We start from the raw sequence: 16,132 nt of genomic DNA on the forward strand, positions 1-16,132 counted from the left end.
TGACAAACAGGAAATCATACAAATTATCTATGAACTTGAATGATTACCAAGAATACATAACTTTATGTAAATCAAGAAAAGTTGTGTGATGGATGAACAGGGAAGCCTTCTGCTTTTAAAACAATCACAGGCTTAGAAAGAGAAACTGTGCTCGATTTTCAAAAATTGTTGTCATGTAAACGCTCGCAGATGTTGCCATCAAATGCTAAAATGTTGCTAAAAAGGGAGACCGTAGTTTGAAAGGGCGCTTTATTATCACAAACAAGAAGGTAAAATTGATTTGTTTTCTATCATCATAAAAAGCTAGGAAACGCTTCTATTGAACGCATTAAGTGTAGATAGAAAAGCCTGTTATGATTAATGCTCAATTTAGACTCAAAGGCGTCAAGAGGTAGAAAGAGCTCGTTGTGTTTGATTGAACAAAATTTCGTCACAAAGTCAATAAAAACGTGGATTATTTGTCTTTTTTCTTGTTTACCGTTTTTGCTTCTTCTTCACGCCGTGGCTTTTCAAATAAATAAATAAATCACATTTTTCTTCTCTCTATATAGACTGCCGCATTCTATTTGTTTGTTTTCGCATCTGCTGTGAAAGGATAAACAAAGTAATACCTTCCCATAATTCACTACACGCTGGTTTTAGCAAAACATTTCTTATTTTTAACTTGTTTAATTCACGCACCCACCAATTTTGTTCATCCTCCATAAAAAAGGTCGGTGTGACAAATTTCAGAAAGCAAGTTGATTTGATTACGTATGTTATAAAATGTTTCCCTTAACCAAGTTAGGTAAGCAAATAAAAACAAAAATAACCGGCGCGTGACTTGAAAATAAATCTGATTACCTCTGCTAAGCTTTTCCCAGCAGTAGCTTTGCATAATGGAAAAGAAAAACACGCGCGATTTCAAGACACAATTTTGTTACCATTTTAAACCAAAATTCTTCCTCTGATTGATTATTTTTCCTGGCTTTTACATTTTCCTAATTTTGTTTGACAGCGCCTGAGCAACTTGGTAATCGCCAGTGACGCAACTTTAATATCCCAGATTTTTCGCGGATTATAAACAGGTAGTAATCCGGAATCGCTTTCGTTATTGCCAACAGAGGTTATATTGTTACCAGTGTCTGGATGAGTAGTGTTGTCGAAATCTAGATGAAAAGCACCATAAAAGAGACTGTTTCCAACAAAATTGAGTTTGAATTGGACATCAGTTTATTAAATTTTGTTATATCATTACTATATTCGATGAGAGAAGGTAAGCTTCACTAATTTCTTTGTGTTGCTCCCTCAATATCAGAATTTTCAAAGCGCCTTTGTGTTATGGATGTCTCATATATAACTCGATTAAAATATCTCTAAAAACTATAATTATATCCAATTTCGCTTCCTATTTCAAGTTTATTAAATTGCTGGATGTTTATCAGCCAAAAGCTATTGTTTTTAAAGGCATACTTTTGATTGCACTTAAAAAATGCGGGTTGGTGAGAAGTAAAATTTTTGTGCATTAGCTACAAAATTGCATAATTCCAATAGTTCAAAACCAAGCAGCCATTTTAGTAAAAGTAAACATTATCGAAACAGTTGCTTATAGCGAAAAGAATTAAAATTTTCTCACAATTTGCTGTATTCATTTCTCATCTGTTCTCCATCACAAAATTAGAAAAAATGATGCCAAAAGGACGCAAAAACGTGTAAGTTGAATTAGAAAAAAAAATGAGCTGAATGATTGACCAAAAGAAGCAAACAGAATTTGAAAGATGCCCAAAAATCACACGGAAACACAGCAGAAACTTTAATTTTTTTAATTAGTCTTAACATAAGATGCATTGTATAACATTACTGATGAAAATACAAGGCAATTTCTTGACAATCAAATAATTTTTCTCTGTATTCGTCGCCTTAGAATACATGAAGCTGGGTTTAAAAACCTAAGATTCTGTTGACGCTAATATATCTGCTCAAAAGCGGCTAGACGATAGCGATTTTCTTCTTGTACACTTGAAAGGTCAAAAAAGAGCAACGCTCTCCCCTGCAACGCATAAGTGAGTTTATGGCAAGGGAGACACTCGGCGACATCGATAATGAACTGCTGGCATTCCAACGAACCATGCAGGAGGTTGAACGTCTACTTACTGTAAATGGTATCAGGAACCGTCTATTTTTCCTCATCGCAGAATACAATTCACCAAGAAAGTGTGAGAAAACTTTTGAGCTCTAAAGTTTTTTCATGAACTGTCATTGTAATAATGGTGACACCGAAACAAAATTGTTATGGGGCATACTTTGAGGAAAATTTAAAATTTAGTTTCATCAACTGATGAAACTTTGTTTTGTGGTTTCATCAATTGAATGGAAACGTGAATACTAGCGACTTACGTTTTAGTAAACTATAGTTAGTTTTATAATTTAATTTTAACTTGGAATGCCATGTTTCCGCAATGTATGTTACTAATTTGTGCTTCATCAGTACTGAATTTCACTGAGACTCAACTCCGGGTATGCTCATTTTGCTGAGATTCATTTCTTAATCAGGCTCTTCATTTTAATCTCAACAAGAATGTGCATAGTTTACTGTACCAAAGTCACTAGAATTCAAGTTCCGTTTTTGTTATGTAAATTTTTCAAAACCTTATTCAAAAAATTGTCCTCAGTTCTCGAAAACTGAAGGTACAAAAACTATCCTAAAGTATAAAACATAGTGTAGCAGTAGAAATACTGGATGTACACCTCCATCCAATCAGAGACTGAGAAGACACTATTCTCTTTTATATAGAGAGAACTCTACTAACTGTAGTCAGTCTATTAGTTAGATACACCATGTGTATACTCTTGACTCCGGTGCTGTACTTTATTCCCACCGTAATAAAAGAAGTTTATCTTCAGTGTTTAACTGAGTTGGTTAGTCTGAGAGATATAAGTAAGCCTACTTCGCGCGCAGAAATCATTAGCCCCTAGCTCTTTATACATTAAGGCTGTGAAAGCAACCCACCTTGGGTCTGCTTTAACTGGTGCGACCAGTGAGTTAACAAAATCTAACCGTAAAAGGAACTCACACAAAACACCCTTTTCTCTCTTGAGAAAGAAACTTAGCTAGAACTAGATTACATAGCTTTTTACTCTTTATTTACTTAAAACTTAAGAAAAAGGGGAACACAGCCCCAATAAAAACAAAACTACAAATATTTGAACACCAAAATACACAAAATGGATCATCACGTTGATCAACCTTCTTCTAACGTTCCAACACATTTGGACAAATTACAACCGGCTGTTCTTACACAATAGAACAAACGCTTAACACGCGACATTTTACCCTTTGAAGTTAAACACTATCAACACCAAGATGAATTAAATATACTTTTAAACACAGCAAAACAACTTAAATACCACTATTTTGCAGTAGAGCAACAGCCTCTCCGCTCTTTGCCAGAAAAAGCATCACTAGTTTCACGGACTGCTTTCCTTTCATATTTAATTGAAATTTATGGAGTTCAACTCACAAAGGGCTCAGTTCTTTTCGTTTATGATCCCCTAACAAACAGAAATACCTCTTTAAAATATGACATTTTATTAAAACCATTATCTGCTACACTTTTTGAATTCCTCAACGGAGTATGGTCAGAAATACAACCTTTAGATAGAGAAGGTGTATTTCGAAAATCTTCTTTTGAATTCCTTAAAGCCCTGCATCCGCCCTAATGCTCATGAATCACAGTCACGGAAAGAGAGCGTACACAGAGTTGCTCGACAGCAAATAGAAGGCTTCAATCACTTTCTAAAACATACATAAGTTCTGTAAAAAAAATGCAGATCTAGACGAAGAACAGATTTTTGATTCTCTTACACTTTTATCTTGGTATATACACAGATTTTGGAAAAGTTTGTTAAGACACATTTTTCCAGCCACAAAATTAATAGCAGATACATTTCCACAAATACTACCTAAACTACCTGAGACGCTCCAATACATTTACGATCCATACTGGTTTCCAAAAAATTCCATAAATATTCCAGAAATACCATCTGAAACTATTCAAAAACTAACCATTAATCACCATAATAAAGAAATAAAAAATTACAATGCGGGAGCCCAGCCATTTACTTGTACAAACATTTCAGAGAAAACAAACACCTCTCTGGAAGCCCCACCAATAGAAAATATGGATACTATAATCCATTCTCAACCAGATACCCGTCTAAATGAAACCACAGACACAGATTTCAACTGAACATTATTAGTTGATGATCACACAAGGAAAACACATCAATCGACTTTGAAAGTAATGAGCAAAACGATAACCACAATAACAACAATAATAATGTTACTAACAATTCTACTGATAACAAACATATTTAACAGAATCACCAACACAGACAACCTGCGAGTTCAACTGAATTGACACAAAATTCACATCCACTAAGAACAACCTTACCTACACTACCAAATGTGAATACACCCCTACCACGTCTACACAGACAAAATTCAGCACAATTTAACACTGAAACCAATTATTCTAAATAATTCAACACAACCTACACTAGCTACCAACCAAAATATTCAGATAACCCCACAACAATTAGTTAACATTGTTAGACAAATAAACTCACAAAGTACACAAACTATAAATGCTCCAACGCCTTATTATTTACAGGCAACGTCAACAAAAATGCCATCACCTGTAGTGCATAGAAATGCACAAGTGATATACCCTTATTCAGGTGGCTTGGAACCCATGCAACAGTCCTTAAGACTGTTTGATGGTACTGACCCAATTACACAACAGAAGCTTTTCTAAATGCTATCTTACCAAACATGGTAATGCCAGCAGGACCAGAACAGACTGATTCACCATATCATGAAACTTGGATCCTGAAACGAATTGCCATGATACAAACGTCCCTAATTAGACCAGCACAACAATGGTACTCACATCTACCACTCGACATAAAAAAGATTTGGAAAAAAAGAATTGGCAAACAATCGCAATCACAATAAAAATTTTTATTAGAGATCATAACACGTGCCTCTGGTGAACAAATTAAAACTTTAGCACTTAGAGTCGAGCAGATGACTCGAGAAGCATATTTTAACAATGCTCCCGATATGCAAATTGCACAAATGAATGACGCACTTGTCAAAGCACTTGATCCACAATTAGCCAGAATAACACTAAAAAAGTTTGCAAATCACAAACCAACTGCACTGGAAACACTTCTATTCGCACATTTAGTAGAAAAAAAATGCAATGAAGATATCATAAGAACACACATAGATAGACATCAATTAAATACGAATTCATCTCTTTCCTCCTCGATTAATAATCTTTCTTTTGATATTGATCATCTCACAGTCAATGATATCCATGCAATGGAACACGATATTGCATATGGGGTCAATGTAGTACGACACATGTACACAAATGACCCGAACTTTAGAGGAAAACCACTCTTCCTAAAATTTTGTTTAAAAAATGTTCACGCTCAGGGCATAGCATTTCCACATGTCCTGATAAAAGAAACACAAAACCACTCGACAAACCAAACTTTCAAAAACAAACTTTCAATCAAGCAATGAAAGGTAACCAAAACCTTCCAAGTCATATCAAACAATGTGACAGGTAAACCACTACCATTTTCACATCGTTCTAGAAGTAACACTAGGGAACACCGAAATGATACAAGGCATAGAAGCCCAAATAAATTCTCACAATCTTACTCAAAACATTATTACGGTAATAGTAATTTTAAACCACCGAGTTGAAGTGGTTCACCATACCCAAGACCATCAACCTCACAAAATAGTTCTAATAATAGCTCTAGAACACAATCACCTCACTATAATAGAGGAATGTAATACTCTCACAGAGGAATACATCCTTTTCACTTCATGTAAAAGTAATATCTGGTTATTACCACTAACAATATATATACAACAAACACCCGATCACACAAAAACAATTTGGCCACCACATCTTGAAATAGACTTTCTATTTGACTCTGGCGCCTCACTTAATGTATTAAATAATGACACTTGGAATGAAATTAAAGAATATCACAGTTAAAAGCATCAACTTTTGCTCTCTCAGCAGCAATTACTTCTCGATTACAATCGAACGGCACAATAAAACTTACTTTATATCCAGATGCATCAGAGAGCAGAACCCACTTTCCATGTATCAAAAACAAACTTCAATATCCTAGGCACACTTTTCCTAGAGCAATATGTCGACTCAATCAAAGGTTAATCTCACACACTTGAAATTAAAGACAAAAATGCTACAAAACTACTAAAATTTTATGACTCTTCAATAAAACCATCCCCATATTATTCACGATTAATTCCCGTCTTTGGTGATCACTCATTGCAATTCAAGAACACAGAATTCTAACTTATTCCCTACCCGCATTTGAATGTAAAAATAAAAATTCAAACGATACTATCGTGTACGCGTCTGATTTTTCATTTATGCCACTACGGAAGAATATGTTCTTCTCCATAATGAACAAAAACAACCTTGAATATACTTATCAATCATTTATCCAAATATTAATTCAAAATCCCTTGAATCACCCTCTTACCCTTGTAAAAGGAATAATTGGGTACGCAAAACAAGACATTTCACTAGAAGATTTTCAAACAACAAAATTTCGCATTAAGTAACTCACAGAATTCATTGATGCTTATACCTCAAGTTACCTTACACAAGGTACATCAAAAACACTTAACAGAGTTTATTGCTTAAATTGCACTAAACAACAGGAGCGCGAGTATAAGTCACAAAACAAAGTTCCACATACCATTCGACGTCTCAAAATTCACAGAATCGAATCAAGAATTGCTCACAAGGTTCAATTTTGAACACACAAAATTAACACAAGCACAATTTTAAGAATTAGCACGACTTCTCACGCGACTTAAACAAAGCTATGCAACATCTAAATTCGATGTTGGAAAAATTAAAGTAGAATTAAATCTTCCACTAAAATCAACCGCAATTTTCAAAAAGCAGGGAGCCACTCGCGTTCCACTACAATTACAAGACAGAGTACAACCGTTACTCGACATTTTGACACAATTGGACATTATAGCACCCCTGAATACAGATTCCCTCACCACGGGAAATACTTTCATCAAACCTATAATTATCCCTACAAAAGGAAAATTACTCAAAATCGTCTTAATTGCTAACCAGTTGAACACAAGGATTGATGAAACAAATTTTCTGGCCTATAGAACCAATACAAATTATACTAACACGCATTAAAGGACCAGTTTTCTCTATAGCTGACGTGAACAGCGCATAAAACAAAGGCCATTCGATAAACAGTCAGAAAGACTCACAAATTTTGTAATAGCTGGACAACAATACTGTGTTAAACGCTTATTTTACGGTATTTCAATCGGCCCAGCATCCTTTTCGTCCTTTATGAGTAGCATTTTTAAACCACTCTCAAATATCTTGATGATTTTTTCATTCAAGATACCACAACAGACACAATGTTACAAACACTTGATCAGCATCACAACATTCTCAAAAATGAAAACCTCAAAGCCGCTCCAGATAAATCCTTCTTTCTCTTGGACTCAGATTTTTGGGACATCAGATAGAAAAAATCACATACACCCAATCAAATCCAAGATAGACGGATTTTTCGAATCACAACCTTCAAAAAATAAAAAAGGGAGTTCAAATCTATGTAGGATTTCTTAAGTTCATTTCAATATATAATTATAATTTACAAATCATTCTCAGACCTTTCTATCTCCAACTCCAAGACAACGGATTTCAAATGGACTCCCGACTTACAACAAACATTTGACAGAGTAAAAAAAGAACTTACAGAAGGAACACTCCTCGAAATTCCTAATTCAGAAAAACCCTTTTATATTCTCTGCGATGCCCAGCTAATTGTAATGAAATTTCCAAACTTGCAATGAAGTTGTAATGAAATTTCCAGTTATCAAAACACACAGCCTATACAGTGCCACTATGCTGTATCAAAAGAATACATTAATACCGTATCTACAGACAATAATGTAGAATCACCACACTTTCCAATTTATTTACAGATTAAAGATAACTATTTCAAGGTACAATTAGAAAATGATCTCTATCTTCTTGTTTTTTACCACGAATTCCAAACCAAGCACAACCTATGGAACATATACAAAAACATAAAATACGACAACTTAAACACAATCACTTACTGCAAGACACTTATCCTATTATACAACACACGGATTTCACACCGAATACAAATGAAACAGAATATTTCACCCAGTCTAATCAAAATGCAAACTACACCGAATTAATAAACACCATAAAATTTTCATTTCCGGGAACGGCTGATTTTATACCCAAGTCTCCAAAACTTTACAATTATTTTTATAGCGAACAAACAGAATTAAATGATACACTTCTGTATGAAGCGCAAAACCAAGACCCAGTTACAAGACAACTCCTCATTTGGAAACGCTATAAAAATTACCCTACCATCTTCTTAATAACTATTCGTGCAAACAAAAGATTACTACACTATTACCGAAGCTTCCAAAACTTAAGTATCAATGAAACGAATCATCTCTTTTACTGTACACAAGAAACAACATCACCAAAAATTTGTCTACCACTCTCTCTTCTCTTAGTAATATTTCATGTTACACTTTCCCACGATCTCTCAGGTGACCCTGGTCGTGAAAAAACGCACGCTACAATCAGAGAAAATTTTTATTTTCCAAATATCCACAAATGGATTGCAAAACTTATGCAAGACTGCTTAAATTGATAGACGAGCAAATCCATGCCAAACCACCTCATGGCTCCACAACAGCCATTTTTAGAAGTTTCACCATACTTCAGTCACCGTATTTCATTTGATACAAAGACACAATTTCCCCGTCTTCGGATGGGAATTCTTACGTCTATGTCATCGTAGACTCATTCACACATTACGTGGTACTTCACACTTCTCCCAAAATTGATGCCACAGATTCACTCACTGTGTTATTTGGCCACTGGATTGTCAAATTTGGAATACCAGATAATTTAGTAACTGATAACGAAAATTATTATATTAACGGAGAATTTGCACACTTTTGCCGCACAAAAATTAAACCAGGAACGCCATATGCACCATGGTCCAATTGACTTGTAGAAAATAATAATCGCCAATTAAAAACAATTCTTCGCACAGTTTCAAATACACAATATGACACATGGTCACAGAAAGTAAAGTTGCATTCAATTCAGAAGCCAAAACCAATATGAATTTATCACCAGACGCACTAGTATTTGGACAATACCAAAACGACCCATAATGTTTAATCTATCTTCTACTACAGATAGCTTTGGAAATTGTAAACCTTCACTCAATTTACCTTGTAATTCCTTACCCAAACATACACATACTGATCATCTTTGTCATCACCTTCAAATTAAAAAATTACAGAACGGAACTTTTGCACATTGGTTTCTCAATCGTGAAAAGGTACACTCGGAAGTTTATTATGAAGTTCACAACTATCTAAACCAAAATTAATCTTTACGCACATTTATAAATCGCCGTTTTGGAACGGCGCAACGACTTAAAATTAATATTTATGTTTTAGTTGTAAACAAAGCAACACAAATTGGAATATCAAAAAAGATCCAACCACAAAAAATTGGACCTTATAAAATAATTGACTCCCCCACGTTGGTTACTTATTAACTAGAAGATTTTTCTGGTAGACAAATCACCTGTCACAGAAATAACATTGAACCATATTACCCGAAAGAAAATTTCGTTCAAGAGCAAATGCAGAAATATTTCTCGAATAACTCATTATTAAGACTCCATCCTAAAAAACCAACAATCACCAAGTCTAAATCGGTCTCGTTTAGTCTAGCCATCCCAGACATACCATCAACAAATGACCCTTCCCCCTAACACCTTGTAGCCTGTCTGAAATACACGAAAGCAATTCGGAAAACTACACTACAGGAGACACTCGTCTTAGACGCCAACCGACGAAAGACTATAGAGTTTTTATACAACAATCAAAAATTTCGGCTTCAAGAACGACGAACGTATAAGCACATATAATCACCATTTTTTTAATGCACAAAATCATTCTTCTCGTTTTATTTAGCAGAACACAATTTAGCATAACACACTAAATACCTAGTAAATATAATTCAACTAAAATACAATTCCCTCGTTCTCCAATACAAGAGGGATATTTCACATAGTTCTTTCACCCCTCTCCCCCGTAATACAATTTCTTTCACTGGGAAAAGTAATCAAGCCTCCTAATATAGTAAATAATAAAGCGGAACTATCTCTTCAGCTGAAAAATTAAGTTAACAACCGACGCACGGCTTGGTCCGGGAAAAATCCCTAATTTCATTTTTTTGCCAGGATATGATTCGGTCGTGACCAGGCTATATCATATTTTCTGAAATCACTTTTCAGTCTACCACTCTCTCAACCCAGTTGCTTTTTTCTCTTTTCAAACTCCTCTCAATGTTTCTCTTCGATACTTCATTCTCTCTTCACTCTCCTCTACACTCTCTTCAAACTTAGAAAGTTTTCTAAGCCTCTTTTTCACCTATACACCTAGAAAAATTTCTTTTCTTAGCCTTTCTTTAAATGTTTTCTTTTTCACCTCTTCTCTCTATTTTTTAAAAAAAACTGTCACACAGTACAGTTCTTAGCGCATCAACGAGAACAGCCTTTGCTTCAAGAAACACTTCAGCTGAAACAGAAACACCAACTCTGCTTCAATTCTCCACTTTCAGTCTCACAGCACTGAAAGCCACTCTATCTCCTAAACTAAACAGATATGCACATTACTTCACAGGACAGACTGGAAGTATTATGTCAAAGAACACCAAACGCGGATACCTTTCGCTATACCCAAAATTTCAAACCTAAACAGGTCCGTTTCCAAGATATTTTTACAATTTAGAGTATATTCTTTACTCACACATTTGTTGTGAATCGGTTTTCTATGTTCGAGAGTTTAGTAACGAACACATAGCTCTTTTCTATTTCCTAATTTTTCCACCAGGACAACACTAAAACTCTCTGAATTTTTTTATACAGACATTGTATGCAGAGTTAATCTTGACTTCATCCCAGCTTCGTACGATATAAAATATATTAAAGAACTTCTCAGGTTGGATGAACAATACCAACAACTTGCACAACAACAACATCAACTCACAAGGTGAAACTATATATCCACATCCTATCTTTTCATTCGAACGAAAAGACTATACGATTGATGAATTGTTAACAGTTTACTCTGCTGATTTTTTAGATCTCATCTATCTCCATAATGTCATCCCACCAGAGTCACCTTTCGCAGCAATCAGAGTCAGTGTACGTGTATCTGCTTTGAATCTTTTAAAAATTGTTATCCCCACCTCTACTAACTATAAAAACCTCACCAATGACCACATCACATAACGACCACTGTCTCAAAACAGTTGAGATTCCAGTATGAAGCGCAAAAACAAGACCCAGTTATAAGACAACTCCTCCTTTGGAAACGCTATAAATATAACCTGTCCATCCTCTCAATAAATATTCGTTCAAACAAAGTTTTACTACACTATTACCGACGCTTTCAAAACTTAGTATCAATGAAACGAATAATCTCTTTTCCTATTTACAAGAAATAACAACACCAAAAATTTGTCTACTACTCTTTTCATGTTGCACTTTCCAACGATCTCTCAGGTCACCCTGGTCGTGAAAAACCGCACGCTACAATCAGAGAAAATTTTTATCTTCCAAATATCCACAAATGGATTGCAAAACTTACACAAGATTGCTTAAATTGATAGACGAGCAAATCCATGCCAAACCACCTCATGGCTCCACAACAGCCATTTTTAGAAGTTTCACCATACTTCAGTCACCGTATTTCATTTGATACAAAGACCCAATTTCCCCGTCTTCGGATGGGAATTCTTACGTCTATGTCATCGTAGACTCATTCACACATTACGTGGTACTTCACCCTTCTCCCAAAATTGATGCTACAAATGCACTCACTGTGTTTTTTGACCACTGGATTGTCAAATTTGGAATATCAGATCTTTTAGTAACTGATAACGAAAAAGAACATATAAACGGAGAATTTGCACACTTTTGCCGCACATATAATTTACAATTTAAACCACGAACACACCATGGTCCAATGAACTGGTAGAAAAAAGTAATAGCCATTTAAACACATTTTTCAAACAGTTTTGAACACACAATACGACACATGGTCACAGAAAGTAAAAGTATTTCCTTTTGCATTCAATTCACAAGTCAGAACCAATATGAATTTATCACCATACGAACTAGTATTTGGACAATACCAAAACAACCCATAATGTTTAGTCTATCTTCCACTACAGATAGCTTTGGAAATTGTAAACTTTTACTCAATTCACCTATTAATTCCTTACCCAAACATACACAAACTGATCATCTCAGTCATCACCCACAAATTAAAAAATTACAGAAAGGAACTTTTGCACATTGGTTTTGCAATCGTGAAAAAAATACACTCGCAAGTTTATTATGAAGTTCACAAAAATTTAAACCAAAATAAACATTTACGTACATTTATAAATCGCCGCGCATCCACTTAAAGTTAATACTTATGTTTTAGTGGTAAACAAAGCAACACAAATTGGAATATCAAAAAAGATCCAACCACAAAAAATTAGACCTTATAATGTAATTGACTCCCCTAGGTTGGTTACTTGTAAACTTGAAGATTTTTCTGGTAAACAAATCACCCGTCACAGAAGTAACATTGTACCATATTACCCGAAAGAACTTTTCGCTCAAGAACAAATGGAGAAATAGTTCTCGGATAACTCGTTATTAAGACTCCATCCTAAAAAACCAGCAATCACCAAGTCCAGGTCGTTCTTGGTTAGTCTAGCGATCCCAGACATACCATCAACAAATGGCCCTTCCCCAACACCCTGTAGCTTGTCTGAAATACACCACAGCACTTTGGAAAACTACACCGCAGGAGACACTCGTCTTAGACGCCAATCGACGAAAGACTATAGAGTTTTTATACAACAATCAAAAATTTCGGCTTCAGGAACGACGAACGTATAAGCACATATGATCACCATTCTTTGAATACACAAAATCTTTCTTCTCGTTTTGGTTAGCCAAACACAAATTAGCATAAGACACTAAAAACCTAGTAAATATAATTTCACTAAAAATATAATTCCCTCTTTCTTCTATACAAGAGGGATATTTCACATAGTTCTTTCACCCGTCTCCCCGATAATACAATTACTTTCACTGAGAAAAGTAATCAGCCCTCTTTGTATAGTAAACAAAGAACAAGAACTATCTCACCTGCTACCCTAGCAGAACCACAAAACCCCTCCATCAGGAAATGAAATGAAGGGGATTGCAGGCCATTCCCCACAAAAGTAATAAAAAGGAAAATAATCAAAAATTAAGTTAACAACCGACCCACGACTCGGTCCGGGATAAACTTCCGATTCTCATTTATTTGCCAAGATATCATTCGGTAACTTCTTTTCTCGAACAAAAAGTCGTGATCAGGCTATATCATATCGTGTAAAATCACTTTTCAGTCTACCTCTCTCCCAACCTAGTTGCTTCTTTCTGTTTTCAATCTCCTCCTGTTTTAATTCAAGCAACACTTCAGCTGAAACAGAAACACCAACTCTACTGCAATTCTTCACTTTCAGTCTCACAGCACTGAAAGCAACTCGATACTGCAAGTATTATTTCAAAGAACACCATACGCGGATACCTTTCGCTATATCCTTTCGCTATATCCTAAACAGGTCCGTTTCGCTATATCCTAAACATTTCGCTATATCCTAAACAGGTCACTTTCCAAGGTTTTTTTACAATTTAGATCATATTCTATACTCTCACACTGATTGGTTTTTCGATATTTGAGGCCTTAATAACAAACACATAGCTATTTTGTATCTCGCAATTTTCCCACCACAAGCAACCCCAAAACTCTCTGAAATTCTTTATCCAGAAATTGTATGCACGGTTATACTTGACTCTATCCCAGCCTCGTACGATATAAAGAATATTAAAGAACTTCTCAGGTTGGACGAACAATATCAACAACTCGCAAAACAACAATATCAACAGCTCACAAAGTGAAACTATATATCCACATACTATCTTTTCATTCGAACAAAAAGACTGTACGATTGATGAATTGTTAACAGTTTTCTCTGCTGATTTTTTAGATCTCATCTATCTCCATAATGTCATCCCACCAGAGTCATGCTTAGCAGCAATCAGAGTTAGCGTACCTACTCTAAATCTTTTAATAATTGTTATCCCCACCTCTACTAACTATAAAATCTATTATTGCGATAATTGCTCTACTTTGGGCCAGAAATTATCGTCACAATCGCGTCCTCCAGTCAACAACCCAACACTAACCCAAGTGCTCCCCCCGTCTCAGAATCACCTAGTTGCTCATACAGAGAAGCGACTAAACAATCCAACCCCAAAAAGTCATCATTTGAACTCTTTAATAAAAAAACCACAAACACAATAAACCGAGGAATATCCATACTCAGTCATTACTACTGCCGAATCTGCAGGTAGAACTCGTCCTACTGGACACTCCCCCCTCCCACTTTACCACACAATCAGTAGTCCCGTATCCCCCCATCGAAGTCAAACGCAAATACACCAAACGCAAGCACAACAACAACCCCACCACATAAACACACAAACTTTACTACCATATTCCGGTTTTCTATCTAATATAACACTCCAACCACCAACTATTATACCAGCTACACCACGAGCACCACAACTTAAATGAATTAAATATTCGAACTCTCCAAAATTCTCCACTCAACCTATAAATTTTGCAAACACCGCCCAAACTCACAGCTCTGACTTGCCCCAGCCAATTCACACTGTTCCAAATATTACTGATACACCACAAGATATCAGTTTAATTTCACACACTTCTATAGCTGACCCACTCAGTTCTCAATTCTCTTCACCTACGCCATCACAAATTGCGAGTAATCCTTTTAATCCGCCAGAAGGACCAATTTCTAATATTGAACGCTTACTCTCACCATCACATTGTAATTACTCTTTCAATATAGTCCATTCATCACCTTTTTTCTTTACCGCTCAGCTTTCAAGGTACAACACCTATAATTCCACTCAGTTCTAATTCACCAGCACCTGATCCCGATCAACATTCTCACCATTGTATCGGAAAACATCCAGATACTACTAGAACTTATCCAACTTTACCACTAAAACTTGATCCAAAATTTATTGTCACCCCACCTTAACGGCGAACAACTTCATAATTGGGCTAAACAAAGAATGGGTAGGATTTTTTGTCTTCTACAATCCTCACTCTGGACTCTCGTACACATGTCCATTACAAATTTAATTCTCTTATTGCTTATTTTATACCTTTCACATCCACTTCCAATAAGTCAACCAATTAAAGTAGATCAGCACAACAATTCCACGCCCAAATCAGGCGTAAAAGACCTGATGGTTACACATTATGATTGTTCCCTAAAGCATATCACAAATATGCAGTATTATAAGCTCAATAAATTTGGCGAATGTAAAATCAAACCGGCAGATTTTCAGACTCTTCCCGCCCAAGTGCAAATGTTTTCACAAATTCAAAAACCTCAAGTACAAGCCTATGCCATACACGCTAAGCATAGCGACAAAAAAAGCTTCTGTCACAAAATTGCACTTAAAAGTGGCTTCAGGTTTGATCACGATAATTGGTATGTTAACAGTATGGAAAGAATTTTCTTTCCCACAGAAATTGAAGCTCGTAGAGAACCTGCGCACGCTGGTCTCATAAGCAAACACCACCATCACCCACAGATAAAACAATTTGAAGTACTGGCAGACCCATGCTAGCAAGCGAATATAGAGGCCAAACAAGGCCGTTCTCAACTTGATCGCTATCGACCCTTTGCCTTCCAACACGGAAGCTTGGTCTATAATCCAAGGGACCACGAATGGATCCCAAACGCCAATGATAATCGCTGGGCTAATTGTTCAGGTAGAAATCCTCAACACTAATATCATGTCATCCATACACTAGGATGGTCAC

The 16,132-nt window shown here is 35.7% G+C and overlaps 1 long non-coding RNA gene across 1 annotated transcript in view; it reads left to right on the forward strand.

The window, feature by feature from the left end:
- The first annotated feature begins 546 nt into the window (after positions 1-546).
- LOC142357606 (uncharacterized) overlaps positions 547-16,132 on the forward strand; it is a 53,714-nt gene continuing 38,128 nt past the window's right edge. The window contains exon 1 of the long non-coding RNA XR_012761677.1: positions 547-1,255. This is a non-coding gene — a long non-coding RNA (uncharacterized LOC142357606). The remainder of the gene's footprint in view (positions 1,256-16,132) is intronic.

The sequence above is a fragment of the Convolutriloba macropyga genome, unplaced genomic scaffold (genome assembly GCF_964194025.1).
Source record: "Convolutriloba macropyga unplaced genomic scaffold, txConMacr16.3 SCAFFOLD_582, whole genome shotgun sequence".
In the NCBI taxonomy this organism is placed as follows: domain Eukaryota; kingdom Metazoa; phylum Xenacoelomorpha; order Acoela; family Convolutidae; genus Convolutriloba; species Convolutriloba macropyga.